Raw genomic sequence first — 16,959 nt, 5'->3', positions numbered from 1 at the left:
GAGCTAAATATAACTTTTTTAATTTTCTTGATTTGTTCACTGTCTCAATTTCTATTTCTATGTCAGTACTTCTACCTCATCTCTACCAAACATTACTTTTGAAGTAACTCCACCATGCAACTTAATAAAATTAAAGATTAGCTACTAACTCTATCATAAAATTATTTAGAGACGAGGTAGAACCTAGGAAATAGAAATTGAGACAGTGAACAAAATATAGTTTGATGATTATTAATTAGAAGTATAAAATTTATAAACTCTAATTTGTTAAAAATGGTGTGTGCTTGAAGAATGGAGCTCGAAAAACATAAGGTTTGCCTCGGTACATGTTAAGTTGAAGAACTGATCATCAGTTAGAAGCTGATACTTGAAAAGCTAAGTTGTCTATTCTTGAGCTAAATTTAACTTTTTTTATTTTCTTATTTTGTTAACTATCTCAATTTCTATTTCTATGTCAGTACTTCTACCTCATCTCTACCAAACATTACTTTTGAAGTAACTCCACCATGCAACTTAATAAAATTAAAGATTAGCTACTAACCCTATCATGAAATTATTTAGAGACGAGGTAGAATGCGAACCTAGGAAATAGAAATTGAGACAGTGAACAAAATATAGTTTGATGATTGTTAATTAGAAATATAAAATTTATAAACTCTAATTTGTTAAAAATGGTATGTGCTTGAAGATTGGAGCTCGAAGAACATAAGGATTGCCTCGACACATGTTAAGTTGAAGAACTCATCATCACTTAGAAGCTGATACTTGAAAAGCTAAGTTTTCTATTCTTGAGCTAAATTTAACTTTTTTTATTTTCTTATTTTGTTAACTATCTCAATTTCTATTTCTATGTTAGTACTTCTACATCATCTCTACCAAACATTACTTTTGAAGTAACTCCACCATGCAACTTAATAAAACTAAAGATTAGCTACTAACCCTATCATGAAATTATTTAGAGTTGCGGTAGAAGTACGGACCTAGGAAATAGAAATTGAAACAGTGAACAAAATATAGTTTGATGATTGTTAATTAGAAATAGAAAATTTATAAACTCTAATTTGTATATTTGTGACCAGATAACCCGAAGTCATTAAGTGCGACGGATGGAGGTTTTTTTTGGAGCGTCTTACTGTGAGTATTATATTATACATATATGTGTGTATATGCTTTTTCTCCTCTCCCCTTTGCAATAAGCATGCGTTTAATGCGAATGAGAATGACCAAACTTAGTGATTAAAATGATATGCGATGCATAATGTAAAAATGTTGATTTTAACTGCATAACTAGATTGAGTTAGAACCTCCTAGACGATGGGATAATCATCGGACATAGGCGCATATGCTTGACAAGTAATATTAGGCTACAAGTGCTTTGATATTATTATTTTGATCAGTATTGCTAGGTGTTTATTGATGTTGATGTGATTGTCTGTGTTTGCATCTTTATTATGATCTTAATCAGCCGAGAAAGAAATGCCGCCACTATCGAAATAGACTGATTGGGTTAGTAGCTAATACTTAATTTTGTTAAGTTGCATGGCGGAGTTACTTCAAAGTTCTTGTTGGGTTGTTTTTGTTTTTTTGTTTGAATTACTTCTTTTGTTTGATGTTTGAATTACATTGTTTGTAATATACTTTGATGATTGTTAATTATAAATAGAAAATTTATAAAATCTAATTTGTGAAAATGGTATGTGCATGAAGATTGGAGCTCGAAGAACATAGGTTTGCCTCGGCCTGAGTTAAGGTGAAGAACGATGATGAGTTAGAAGGCGATACCGAAAAGCTAAGTTGTTTATTCTTGAGCTAAATATAACTTTTTTAATTTACTTAATTTGTTCACTATCTCAATTTCTATTTCTATGTCAGTACTTCTACCTTATCTCTACCAAACATTACTTTTGAAGTAACTCCACCATGCAACTTAATAAAATTAAAGATTAGCTACTAACCCTATCATGAAATTATTTAGAGACGAGGTAGAGGTACGAACCTAGAAAATAGAAATTGAGACAGTGAACAAAATATAGTTTGATGATTGTTAATTAGAAATATAAAATTTATAAACTCTAATTTGTTAAAAATGGTATGTGCTTGAAGATTGGAGCTCGAAGAATATAAGGTTTGCCTCGGCACATGTTATGTTGAAGAACTCATCATCAGTTAGAAGCTGATACTTGAAAAACTAAGTTGTCTATTCTTGAGCTAAATTTAACTTTTTTTATTTTCTTATTTTGTTAACTATCTCAATTTCTATTTATATGTTAGTACTTCTACCTCATCTCTACCAAACATTACTTTTGAAGTAACTCCACCATGCAACTTAATAAAATTAAAGATTAGTTACTAACCCTATCATGAAATTATTTAGAGTTGAGGTAGAAGTATGGACCTAGGAAATAGAAATTGAAGCGATGAAACAAAATATAGTTTGATGATTGTTAATTAGAAATAGAAAATTTATAAACTCTAATTTGTATATTTGTGACTAGATAACCTGAGTCATTAAGTGCGACGGATGGAGGTTAGTTTTGGAGCGTCTTACTGTGAGTATTATATTATACATATATGTGTGTATATATTTTTTCTCCTCTCCCCTTTGCAATAAGCATGCGTTTAATGCGAATGAGAATGACCAAACTTTGTGATTAGGGATGATATGCGATGCATAATGTGAAAAAGTAGATTTTAACCGCATAATTAGATTGAGTTAGAACCTCCTGAGCGATGGGATAATCATCGGACATAGGTGCATATGCTTGACAAGTAATATTAGGCTACAAGTGCTTTGATATTATTATTTTGATCGGTATTGCTAGGTGTTTATTGATGTTGATGTGATTATACGTGTTTGCATCTTTATTATGATCTTAATCAGCCGTCAGAAAGAAATGCCGCCACTATCGAAATAGACTGATTGGGTTAGTAGCTAATACTTAATTTTGTTAAGTTGCATGGCGGAGTTACTTCACAGTTCTTGTTGGGTTACTTTTGTTTTTTTGTTTGAATTACTTCTTTTGTTGGATGTTTGAATTACATTGTTTGTAATATAGTGTGATGATTGTTAATTATAAATAGAAAATTTATAAAATCTAATTTGTTAAAAATGGTTTGTGCTTGAAGAGTGGAGCTCGAAGAACATAAGGTTTGCCTCGGCACAAGTTAAGTTGAAGAACTGATGATGAGTTAGAAGCTGATACCTGAAAAGCCAAGTCGTTTATTCTTGAGCTAAATATAACTTTTTAAATTTTTTTAATTTGTTCACTGCCTCAATTTCTATTTCTATGTCAGTACTTCTACCTCATCTCTACCAAACATTACTTTTGAAGTAACTCCACCATGCAACTTAATAAAATTAAAGATTAGCTACTAACCCTATCATGAAATTATTTAGAGACGAGGTAGAGGTACGAACCTAGGAAATAGAAATTGAGACAGTGAACAAAATATAGTTTGATGATTGTTAATTAGAAATATAAAATTTATAAACTCTAATATGTTAAAAATGGTATGTGCTTGAAGATTGGAGCTCGAAGAACATAAGGTTTGCCTCGGCACAAGTTAAGTTGAAGAACTGATGATGAGTTAGAAGCTGATACTTGAAAAGCTAAGTCGTTTATTCTTGAGCTAAATATAACTTTTTTAATTTTCTTGATTTGTTCACTGTCTCAATTTCTATTTCTATATTAGTACTTCTACCTCATCTCTACCAAACATTACTTTTGAAGTAACTCCACCATGCAACTTAATAAAATTAAAGATTAGTTACTAACCCTATCATGAAATTATTTAGAGTTGAGGTAGAAGTACGGACCTAGGTAATAGAAATTGAAACAGTAAACAAAATATAGTTTGATGATTGTTAATTAGAAATAGAAAATTTATAAACTCTAATTTGTATATTTGTGACTAGATAACCCGGAGTCATTAAGTGCGACGGATGGAGGTTAGTTTTGGAGCGTCTTACTGTGAGTATTATATTATACATATATGTGTGTATATGTTTTTCTCCTCTCCCTTTGCAATAAGCATGCGTTTAATGCGAATGAGAATGACCAAACTTTGTGATTAGGATGATATGCGATGCATAATGTGAAAAAGTAGATTTTAACTGCATAATTAGATTGAGTTAGAACCTCCTAGACGATGGGATAATCATCGGACATAGGTGCATATGCTTGACAAGTAATATTAGGCTACAAGTGCTTTGATATTATTATTTTGATCAGTATTGCTAGGTGTTTATTGATGTTGATGTGATTGTTTGTGTTTGCATCTTTATTATGATCTTAATCAGCCGTCAGAAAGAAATGCCGCCACTATCGAAATAGACTGATTGGGTTAGTAGCTAATACTTAATTTTGTTAAGTTGCATGGCGGAGTTACTTCACAGTTCTTGTTGGGTTATTTTTGTTTTTTTGTTTGAATTACTTCTTTTGTTTGATGTTTGAATTACATTGTTTGTAATATAGTCTGATGATTGTTAATTATAAATAGAAAATTTATAAAATCTAATTTGTGAAAAATGGTATGTGCATGAAGATTGGAGTTCGAAGAACATAGGTTTTGCCTCGGCACAAGTTAAGTTGAAGAACTGATGATGAGTTAGAAGCTGATACCTGAAAAGCTAAGTTGTTTATTCTTGAGCTAAATATAACTTTTTTAATTTACTTAATTTGTTCACTATCTCAATTTCTATTTCTATGTCAGTACTTCTACCTTATCTCTACCAAACATTACTTTTGAAGTAACTCCACCATGCAACTTAATAAAATTAAAGATTAGCTACTAACCCTATCATGAAATTATTTAGAGACGAGGTAGAGGTACGAACCTAGGAAATAGAAATTGAGACAGTGAACAAAATATAGTTTGATGATTGTTAATTAGAAATATAAAATTTATAAACTCTAATTTGTTAAAAATGGTATGTGCTTGAAGATTGGTTCTCGAAGAACATAAGGTTTGCCTCGGCACATGTTATGTTGAAGAACTCATCATCAGTTAGAAGCTGATACTTGAAAAGCTAAGTTGTCTATTCTTGAGCTAAATTTAACTTTTTTTATTTTCTTATTTTGTTAACTATCTCAATTTCTATTTCTATGTTAGTACTTCTACCTCATCTCTACCAAACATTACTTTTGAAGTAACTCCACCATGCAACTTAATAAAATTAAAGATTAGTTACTAACCCTATCATGAAATTATTTAGAGTTGAGGTAGAAGTACGGACCTAGGAAATAGAAATTGGAACAGTAAACAAAATATAGTTTGATGATTGTTAATTAGAAATAGAAAATTTATAAACTCTAATTTGTATATTTGTGACTAGATAACCCGGAGTCATTAAGTGCGACGGATGGAGGTTTGTTTTGGAGCGTCTTACTGTGAGTATTATATTATACATATATGTGTGTATATGCTTTTTCTCCTTTCCCATTTGCAATAAGCATGCGTTTAATGCGAATGAGAATGACCAAACTTAGTGATTAAGATGATATGCGATGCATAATGTGAAAATGTAGATTTTAACTGCATAACTAGATTGAGTTAGAACCTTCTAGACGATGGGGTAATCATCGAACATAGGCACATATGCTTGACAAGTAATATTAGGCTACAAGTGCTTTGATATTATTATTTTGATCAGTATTGTTAGGTGTTTATTGATGTTGATGTGATTATGCATGTTTGCATCGTTATTATAATCTTAATCGGTGAAGAAATGCCACTATCCAAATAGGCTGATTGGGTTAGTAGCTAATACTTAATTTTGTTAAGTTGCATGGCGGAGTTACTTCAGAGTTCTTGTTGGGTTATTTTTGTTTTTTTGTTTGAATTACTTCTTTTGTTTGATGTTTGAATTACATTGTTTGTAATATAGTGTGATGATTGTTAATTATAAATAGAAAATTTATAAAATCTAATTTGTTAAAAATGGTTTGTGCTTGAAGAGTGGAGCTCGAAGAACATAAGGTTTGCCTCGGCACAAGTTAAGTTGAAGAACTGATGATGAGTTAGAAGCTGATACTTGAAAAGCTAAGTCGTTTATTCTTGAGCTAAATATAACTTTTTAAATTTTTTTAATTTGTTCACTGCCTCAATTTCTATTTCTATGTTAGTACTTCTACCTCATGTCTACCAAACATTACTTTTGAAGTAACTCCACCATGCAACTTAATAAAATTAAAGATTAGCTACTAACCCTATCATGAAATTATTTAGAGACGAGGTAGAGGTACGAACCTAGGAAATAGAAATTGAGACAGTGAACAAAATATAGTTTGATGATTGTTAATTAGAAATATAAAATTTATAAACTCTAATTTGTTAAAAATGGTATGTGCTTGAAGATTGGAGCTCGAAGAACATAAGGTTCGCCTCGGCACATGTTATGTTGAAGAACTCATCATCAGTTAGAAGCTGATACTTGAAAAGTTAAGTTGTCTATTCATGAGCTAAATTTAACTTTTTTTATTTTCTTATTATGTTAACTATCTCAATTTCTATTTCTATATTAGTACTTCTACCTCATCTCTACCAAACATTACTTTTGAAGTAACTCTACCATGCAACTTAATAAAATTAAAGATTAGTTACTAACCCTATCATGAAATTATTTAGAGTTGAGGTAGAAGTACGGACCTAGGAAATAGAAATTGAAACAGTGAACAAAATATAGTTTGATGATTGTTAATTAGAAATAGAAAATTTATAAACTCTAATTTGTATATTTGTGACTAGATAACCCGGAGTCATTAAGTGCGATGGATGGAGGTTAGTTTTGGAGCGTCTTACTGTGAGTATTATATTATACATATATGTGTGTATATGCTTTTTCTCCTCTCTCCTTTGCAATATGCACGCGTTTAAATGCATGGCAGAGTTACTTCAATATTCTTGTTGGGTTGTTTTAATTTTTTTGTTTGAATGACTTTTTTTATTTGATGTTTGGATTGAATTGTTTGCAATATAGTTTGATGGTTGTTAATTTTAAATAGAAAATTTATAAACTCTAATTTATTAAAAATGGTTTGTGCTCGAAGGTTGGAGCTCGAAGAAGATAAGGTTTGTGTCGGCCTGAAGTTAAGTTGAAAAATTGATGATTAGTTAGAAGTCGATACTTGAAAGGTTAAGTTCTTTATTCTTGAGCTAAGTATAACTTTTTAATTTTCTTATTTTGTTTACTATCTCAAACTTCTATTTCTAAGGTTAATACATCTACCTCGTGTTTAAGTAATTCCATGATAGGGTTAGTAGCTAATTTTTAATTTTATTAAGTTGCATGGTGGAGTTCCTTCAAAAGTCATGTTGGGTTATATTACTTCTTTTGTTTGATTTTTGAATTGACTTGTTTACAATATAGTCTGATGATTGTTAATTAGAAATAGAAAATTTATTAGCTCTAATTTGTTAAAAATAGCATGTGCTTGAAGGTTGGAGCTCGAAGAACATAAGGTTTGCGTCGGCACAAGTTAAGTTGAAGAAGTGATGATTAATTAGAAACTGATACTTGAAAAGTTAAGTTATTTATTCTTTAGCTAAATATAACTTTTTAATTTCCTTATTATGTTCACTATGTCAATTTCTATTTCTAAGGTTAGTAGCTCTACTTCATCTCTAAATAATTTCACGATAGGGTTAGTAGCTAATTTTTAATTTTATTAAGTTGCATGGTGGAGTCACTCCAAAAGTCATGTCAGGTTTTTTTAATATTTTTGTTTGAATGACTTCTTTTGTTTGATGTTTGAAATGAATTGTTTTTAATATAGTGTAGTGATTGTTAATTAGAAATAGAAAATTTATAAACTCTAATTTGTTAAAATGTTATGTGCTTCAAGCTTGGAGCTCCGAAGAACATAAGGTTTGCATCGGCACAAGTTAAGTTGAAATACTTATGATCAGTTAGAAGCTCACTTTAAAGGTTAAGTTCTTTATTCTTTAGCTAAATATGACTTCTTAATTTTCTTATTTTATTTACTATTTCAATTTCTATTTCTAAGGTTAGTACCTCTACCTTGTCTTTAAATAATTCCACGATAGGTTTAGTAGCTAATTTTTAATTTTCTTAAGTTGCATGGTGGAGTTCCTTCAAAAGTCATGTTGGGTTATTTTACTTCTTTTGTTTGATTTTTGAATTGAATTATTTTTAATATAGTGTAGTGATTGTTAATTAGAAATAGAAAATTTATAAACTCTAATTTGTTAAAAATGGCATGCGCTTGAAGGTCGGAGCTCGAAGAACATAAGGTTTGCGTCGGCACAAGTTAAGTTGAAGAACTGATGATTAGTTAGAAGCTGATACTTGAAAAGTTAAGTTATTTATTCTTTAGCTAAATATAGCTTTCTAATTTTATTATGATGTTCACTATCTCAATTTCTATTTCTAAGGTTAGTACCTATACCTCATTTCTAAATAATTTCATTATAGGGTTAGTAGCTAATCTTTAATTTTATTAAGTTGCATGGTGGAGTCACTCCAAAAGTCATGTTGGGTTTTTTTAATATTTTTGTTTGAATTCTTTTATGTTTGAATTGAATTGTTTGTAATATAGTGTGATGAGTGTTAATTAGAAATAGAAAATTTATAAACTCTAATTTGTTAAAATCTTATGTGCTTGAAGGTTGGAGCTCGAAGAACATAAGGTTTGCGTCGGCACAAGTTAAGTTGAAGAACTGATGATTAGTTAGAAGCTCATACTTGAAAAGTTAAGTTATTTATTCTTTAGCTAAATATGACTTTTCAATTCCCTTATTATATTCACTATCTCAATTTATATTCCTAAGGTTAGTACCTCTACCTCATCTCTAAATAATTTCACGATAGGGTTAGTAGCTAATCTTTAATTTTATTAAGTTGCATGGTGGAGTCACTCCCAAAAGTCATGTTTTTTAATATTTTTGTTTGAATGACTTCTTTTGTTTGATGTTTGAATTGAATTGTTTGTAATATAGTATGATGATTTTTAATTAGAAATAGAAAATTTATAAACTCTAATTTGTTAAAATGTTATGTGCTTGAAGCTTGGAGCTCAAAGAACATAAGGTTTGCCCTCGGCACATGTTAAGTTCAAGAACCGATCATCGGTTAGAAGCTGATACTTGAAAAGCTAAGTTGTCTATTCTTGAGGTAAATTTAACTTTTTTTATTTTCTTATTTTGTTAACTATCTCAATTTCTATTTCTATGTTAGTACTTCTACCTCATCTCTACCAAACATTACTTTTGAAGTAACTCCACCATGCAACTTAATAAAATTAAAGATTAGCTACTAACCCTATCATGAAATTATTTAGAGTTGAGGTAGAAGTCTGGACCTAGAAAATAGAAATTGAGACGGTGAACAAAATATATTTTGATGATTGTTAATTAGAAATAGAAAATTTATAAACTCTAATTTGTATATTTGTGACTAGATAACCCGGAGTCATTAAGTGCGACGGAAGGAGGTTAATTTTGAAGCGTTTTACTGTGAGTAGTATATTATACATATATGTATGTATATGCTTTTTCTCCTCTCTCCTTTGCAATATGCACGCGTTTAAATGCATGGCGAGTTCTTTATTAATTAGAAATAGAAAATTTATAAACTCTAATTTGTTAAAATGTTATATGCTTGAAGCTTGGAGATCAAAGAACATAAGGTTTGCGTCGGCATAAGTTAAGTTGAATAACTTATGATCAGTTAGAAGCTCACTTTAAAGGTTAAGTTATTTATTCTTTAGCTAAATATGAGTTTTAAATTTTCTTATTTTGTTTACTATTTCAATTTCTATTTCTAAGGTTAGTGCCTCTACCTCGTCTTTAAATAATTCCACGAAAGGGTTAGTAGCTAATTTTTAATTTTATTAAGTTGCATGGTGGAGTTCCTTCAAAAGTCATGTTGGGTTATTTTACTTCTTTTATTTGATTTTTAAATTGAATTGTTTTCAATATAGTCTGATGATTGTTAATTAGAAATAGAAAATTTATAAACTCTAATTTGTTAAATTTGGCATGCGCTTGAAGGTTGGAGCTCGAAGAACATAAGGTTTGCGTCTGGCACAAGTTAAGTTGAAGAACTGATGATTAGTTAGAAGCTGATACTTGAAAGGTTAAGTTATTTATTCTTTAGCTAAATATAGCTTTTTAATTTTCTTATTATGTTCACTATCTCAATTTCTATTTCTAAGATTAATACCTCTACCTCATTTCTGAATAATTTCATTATAGGGTTAGTAGCTAATCTTTAATTTTATTAAGTTGCATGGTGGAGTCACTCTAAAAGTTATGTTGGGTTTTTTTAATATTTTTGTTTGAATTATTTTATTTTGAATTGACTTATTTGTAATATAGTGTGATGATTGCTAATTAGAAATAGAAAATTTATAAACTCTAATTTGTTAAAATTTTATGTGGTTGAAGGTTGGAGCACGAAGAATATAAGGTTTGCGTCGGCACAAGTTAAGTTGAAGAACTGATGATTAGTTAGAAGCTATTACTTGAAAAGTTAAGTTATTTATTCTTTAGCTAAATATGAATTTTTAATTTTCTTATTATGTTCACTATCTCAATTTATATTCCTAAGGTTAGTACCTCTACCTAATCTCTAAATAATTTCATGATAGGGTTAGTAGCTAATCTTTAATTTTATTAAGTTGCATGGTGGATGCACTCCAAAAGTCATGTTGGGTTTTTTTAATATTTTTGTTTGAATGACTTCTTTTGTTTGATGTTTGAATTGAATTGTTTGTAATATAGTGTGATGACTGTTAATTAGAAAGAGAAAATTTATAAACTCTAATTTGTTAAAATGTTATGTGCTTGAAGCTTGGAGATCAAAGAACATAAGGTTTGCGTCGGCACAAGTTAAGTTGAAAAACTTATGATCAGTTAGAAGCTCACTTTAAAGGTTAAGTTATTTATTCTTTAGCTAAATATGACTTTTTAATTTTCTTATTTTGTTTACTATTTCAATTTCTATTTCTAAGGTTAGTACCTCTACCTCGTCTTAAAATAATTCCACGATAGGGTTAGTAGCTAATTTTTAATTTTATTAAGTTGTATGGTGGAGTTCCTTCAAAAGTCATGTTGGGTTATTTTACTTCTTTTATTTGATTTTTAAATTGAATTGTTTCCAATATAGTCTGATGATTGTTAATTAGAAATAGAAAATTTATAAACTCTAATTTGTTAAATTTGGCATGCGCTTGAAGGTTGGAGCTCGAAGAACATTAGGTTTGCGTCTGGCACAAGTTAAGTTGAAGTAGTGATGATTAGTTAGAAGCTGATACTTGAAAAGTTAAGTTATTTATTCTTTAACCAAATATAGCTTTTAATTTTCTTATTATGTTCACTATCTCAATTTCTATTTCTAAGGTTAGTACCTCTACCTCATTTCTAAATAATTTCATTATAGGGTTAGTAGCTAATCTTTAATTTTTTAAGTTGCATGGTGGAGTCACTCCAAAAGTCATGTTGGGTTTTTTTAATATTTTTGTTTGAATTGTTTTATGTTTGAATTGAATTGTTTGTAATATAGTGTGATGATTGTTAATTATAAATAGAAAATTTATAAAATCTAATTTTTAAAAATGGTTTGTGCTTGAAGATTGGAGCTCGAAGAACATAAGGTTTGCCTCGGCACAAGTTAAGTTGAAGAACTGATGATGAGTTAGAAGCTGATACTTGAAAAGCTAAGTCGTTTATTCTTGAGCTAAATACAACTTTTTTAATTTTCTTGATTTGTTCACTGTCTCAATTTCTATTTCTATGTCAGTACTTCTACCTCATCTCTACCAAACATTACTTTTGAAGTAACTCCACCATGCAACTTAATAAAATTAAAGATTAGCTACTAACTCTATCATAAGATTATTTAGAGACGAGGTAGAGGTACGAACCTAGGAAATAGAAATTGAGACAGTGAACAAAATATAGTTTGATGATTATTAATTAGAAGTATAAAATTTATAAACTCTAATTTGTTAAAAATGGTGTGTGCTTGAAGATTGGAGCTCGAAAAACATAAGGTTTGCCTCGGTACATGTTAAGTTGAAGAACTGATCATCAGTTAGAAGCTGATACTTGAAAAGCTAAGTTGTCTATTCTTGAGCTAAATTTAACTTTTTTTATTTTCTTATTTTGTTAACTATCTCAATTTCTATTTCTATGCCGACTTCTACCTCATCTCTACCAAACATTACTTTTGAAGTAACTCCACCATGCAACTTAATAAAATTAAAGATTAGCTACTAACCCTATCATGAAATTATTTAGAGACGAGGTAGAGGTACGAACCTAGGAAATAGAAATTGAGACAGTGAACAAAATATAGTTTGATGATTGTTAATTAGAAATATAAAATTTATAAACTCTAATTTGTTAAAAATGGTATGTGCTTGAAGATTGGAGCTCGAAGAACATAAGGATTGCCTCGACACATGTTAAGTTGAAGAACTCATCATCACTTAGAAGCTGATACTTGAAAAGCTAAGTTTTCTATTCTTGAGCTAAATTTAACTTTTTTTATTTTCTTATTTTGTTAACTATCTCAATTTCTATTTCTATGTTAGTACTTCTACATCATCTCTACCAAACATTACTTTTGAAGTAACTCCACCATGCAACTTAATAAAACTAAAGATTAGCTACTAACCCTATCATGAAATTATTTAGAGTTGAGGTAGAAGTACGAACCTAGGAAATAGAAATTGATACAGTGAACAAAATATAGTTTGATGATTGTTAATTAGAAATAGAAAATTTATAAACTCTAATTTGTATATTTGTGACCAAATAACCCGAAGTCATTAAGTGCGACGGATGGAGGTTTTTTTTGGTGTCTTACTGTGAGTATTATATTATACATATATGTGTGTATATGCTTTTTCTCCTCTCCCCTTTGCAATAAGCATGCGTTTAATGCGAATGAGAATGACCAAACTTAGTGATTAAAATGATATGCGATGCATAATGTAAAAATGTTGATTTTAACTGCATAACTAGATTGAGTTAGAACCTCCTAGACGATGGGATAATCATCGGACATAGGCGCATATGCTTGACAAGTAATATTAGGCTACAAGTGCTTTGATATTATTATTTTGATCAGTATTGCTAGGTGTTTATTGATGTTGATGTGATTGTCTGTGTTTGCATCTTTATTATGATCTTAATCAGCCGTCAGAAAGAAATGCCGCCACTATCGAAATAGACTGATTAGGTTAGTAGCTAATACTTAATTTTGTTAAGTTGCATGGCGGAGTTACTTCAAAGTTCTTGTTGGGTTGTTTTTGTTTTTTTGTTTGAATTACTTCTTTTGTTTGATGTTTGAATTACATTGTTTGTAATATACTTTGATGATTGTTAATTATAAATAGAAAATTTATAAAATCTAATTTGTCAAAACTGGTATGTACTTGAAGATTGGAGCTCGAAGAATATAAGGTTTGCCTCGACACAAGTTAAGTTGAAGAACTGATGATGAGTTAGAAGCTGATACTTGAAAAACTAAGTCGTTTATTCTTGAGCTAAATATAACTTTTTTAATTTTCTTAATTTGTTCACTATCTCAATTTCTATTTCTATGTCAGTACTTCTACCTCATCTCTACCAAACATAACTTTTGAAGTAACTCCACCATGCAACTTAATAAAATAAAAGATTAGCTACTAACCCTATCATGAAATTATTTAGAGACGAGGTAGAGGTACGAACCTAGGAAATAGAAATTAAGACAGTGAACAAAATCTAGTTTGATGATTGTTAATTAGAAATATAAAATTTATAAACTCTAATTTGTTAAAAATGGTATGTGCTTGAAGATTGGAGCTCGAAGAACATAAGGTTTGCCTCGGCACATGTTATGTTGAAGAACTCATCATCAGTTAGAAGCTGATACTTGAAAAGCTAAGTTGTCTATTCTTGAGCTAAATTTAACTTTTTTTATTTTCTTGTTTTGTTAACTATCTCAATTTCTATTTCTATGTTAGTACTTCTACCTCATCTCTACCAAACATTACTTTTGAAGTAACTCCACCATGCAACTTAATAAAATTAAAGATTAACTACTAACCCTATCATGAAATTATTTAGAGTTGAGGTAGAAGTACGGACCTAGGAAATAGAAATTGATACAGTGAACAAAATATAGTTTGATGATTGTTAATTAGAAATAGAAAATTTATAAACTCTAATTTGTATATTTGTGACCAGATAACCCGAAGTCATTAAGTGCGACGGATGGAGGTTTTTTTTTGGTGTCTTACTGTGAGTATTATATTATACATATATGTGTGTATATGCTTTTTCTCCTCTCCCCTTTGCAATAAGCATGCGTTTAATGCGAATGAGAATGACCAAACTTAGTGATTAAAATGATATGCGATGCATAATGTAAAAATGTTGATTTTAACTGCATAACTAGATTGAGTTAGAACCTCCTAGACGATGGGATAATCATCGGACATAGGCGCATATGCTTGACAAGTAATATTAGGCTACAAGTGCTTTGATATTATTATTTTGATCAGTATTGCTAGGTGTTTATTGATGTTGATGTGATTGTCTGTGTTTGCATCTTTATTATGATCTTAATCAGCCGTCAGAAAGAAATGCCGCCACTATCGAAATAGACTGATTAGGTTAGTAGCTAATACTTAATTTTGTTAAGTTGCATGGCGGAGTTACTTCAAAGTTCTTGTTGGGTTGTTTTTGTTTTTTTGTTTGAATTACTTCTTTTGTTTGATGTTTGAATTACATTGTTTGTAATATACTTTGATGATTGTTAATTATAAATAGAAAATTTATAAAATCTAATTTGTCAAAACTGGTATGTACTTGAAGATTGGAGCTCGAAGAATATAAGGTTTGCCTCGACACAAGTTAAGTTGAAGAACTGATGATGAGTTAGAAGCTGATACTTGAAAAACTAAGTCGTTTATTCTTGAGCTAAATATAACTTTTTTAATTTTCTTAATTTGTTCACTATCTCAATTTCTATTTCTATGTCAGTACTTCTACCTCATCTCTACCAAACATTACTTTTGAAGTAACTCCACCATGCAACTTAATAAAATTAAAGATTAGCTACTAACCCTATCATGAAATTATTTAGAGACGAGGTAGAGGTACGAACCTAGGAAATAGAAATTGAGACAGTGAACAAAATATAGTTTGATGATTGTTAATTAGAAATATAAAATTTATAAACTCTAATATGTTAAAAATGGTATGTGCTTGAAGATTGGAGCTCGAAGAACATAAGGTTCGCCTCGGCACATGTTATGTTGAAGAACTCATCATCAGTTAGAAGCTGATACTTGAGAAGTTAAGTTGTCTATTCTTGAGCTAAATTGAACTTTTTTTATTTTCTTATTATGTTAACTATCTCAATTTCTATTTCTATATTAGTACTTCTACCTCATCTCTACCAAACATTACTTTTGAAGTAACTCCACCATGCAACTTAATAAAATTAAAGATTAGTTACTAACCCTATCATGAAATTATTTAGAGTTGAGGTAGAAGTACGGACCTAGGAAATAGAAATTGAAACAGTAAACAAAATATAGTTTGATGATTGTTAATTAGAAATAGAAAATTTATAAACTCTAATTTGTATATTTGTGACTAGATAACCCGGAGTCATTAAGTGCGACGGATGGAGGTTAGTTTTGGAGCGTCTTACTGTGAGTATTATATTATACATATATGTGTGTATATGCTTTTTCTCCTTTCCCATTTGCAATAAGCATGCGTTTAATGCGAATGAGAATGACCAAACTTAGTGATTAAGATGATATGCGATGCATAATGTGAAAATGTAGATTTTAACTGCATAACTAGATTGAGTTAGAACCTCCTAGACGATGGGGTAATCATCGAACATAGGCACATATGCTTGACAAGTAATATTAGGCTACAAGTGCTTTGATATTATTATTTTGATTAGTATTGTTAGGTGTTTATTGATGTTGATGTGATTGTCTGTGTTTGCATCGTTATTATAATCTTAATCAGCCGTCAGAAAGAAATGCCGCCACTATCCAAATAGGCTGATTGGGTTAGTAGCTAATACTTAATTTTGTTAAGTTGCATGGCAGAGTAACTTCAGAGTTCTTGTTGGGTTATTTTTGTTTTTTTGTTTGAATTACTTCTTTTGTTTGATGTTTGAATTACATTGTTTGTAATATAGTGTGATGATTGTTAATTATAAATAGAAAATTTATAAAATCTAATTTGTTAAAAATGGTTTGTGCTTGAAGATTGGAGCTCGAAGAACATAAGGTTTGCCTCGGCACAAGTTAAATTGAAGAACTAATGATGAGTTAGAAGTTGATACTTGAAAAGCTAAGTCGTTTATTCTTGAGCTAAATATAACTTTTTGAATTTTTTTAATTTGTTCACTCAATTTCTATTTCTATGTCGATTACTTCTACCTCATCTCTACCAAACATTACTTTTGAAGTAACTCCACCATGCAACTTAATAAAATTAAAGATTAGCTACTAACCCTATCATGAAATTATTTAGAGACGAGGTAGAGGTACGAACCTAGGAAATAGAAATTGAGACAGTGAACAAAATATAATTTGATGATTGTTAATTAGAAATATAAAATTTATAAACTCTAATTTGTTAAAAATGGTATGTGCTTGAAGATTGGAGCTCGAAGAACATAAGGTTCGCCTCGGCACATGTTATGTTGAAGAACTCATCATCAGTTAGAAGCTGATACTTGACAAGTTAAGTTGTCTATTCTTGAGCTAAATTTAACTTTTTTTATTTTCTTATTATGTTAACTATCTCAATTTCTATTTCTATATTAGTACTTCTACCTCATCTCTACCAAACATTACTTTTGAAGTAACTCCACCATGCAACTTAATAAAATTAAAGATTAGTTACTAACCCTATCATGAAATTATTTAGAGTTGAGGTAGAAGTACGGACCTAGGAAATAGAAATTGAAAC

The 16,959-nt window shown here is 29.9% G+C and overlaps 1 long non-coding RNA gene across 1 annotated transcript; it reads right to left on the bottom strand.

Moving 5' to 3' along the window:
* Positions 1–9,152: 9,152 nt before the first annotated feature.
* On the bottom strand, positions 9,153–16,520 carry LOC125370182. The gene is made up of 2 exons (XR_007216098.1): positions 16,425–16,520; positions 9,153–9,205 (listed from the first exon to the last, which is right to left on the bottom strand). It is a non-coding gene; the product is annotated as an uncharacterized LOC125370182 (long non-coding RNA).
* Positions 16,521–16,959: the final 439 nt, after the last annotated feature.

This window comes from Ricinus communis, chromosome 5 (assembly GCF_019578655.1).
Source record: "Ricinus communis isolate WT05 ecotype wild-type chromosome 5, ASM1957865v1, whole genome shotgun sequence".
Lineage (NCBI taxonomy): Eukaryota > Viridiplantae > Streptophyta > Magnoliopsida > Malpighiales > Euphorbiaceae > Ricinus > Ricinus communis.
The sequence above is the reverse complement of the archived record's forward strand: the minus strand, read 5'-3'. Positions and strand labels throughout refer to the sequence as shown.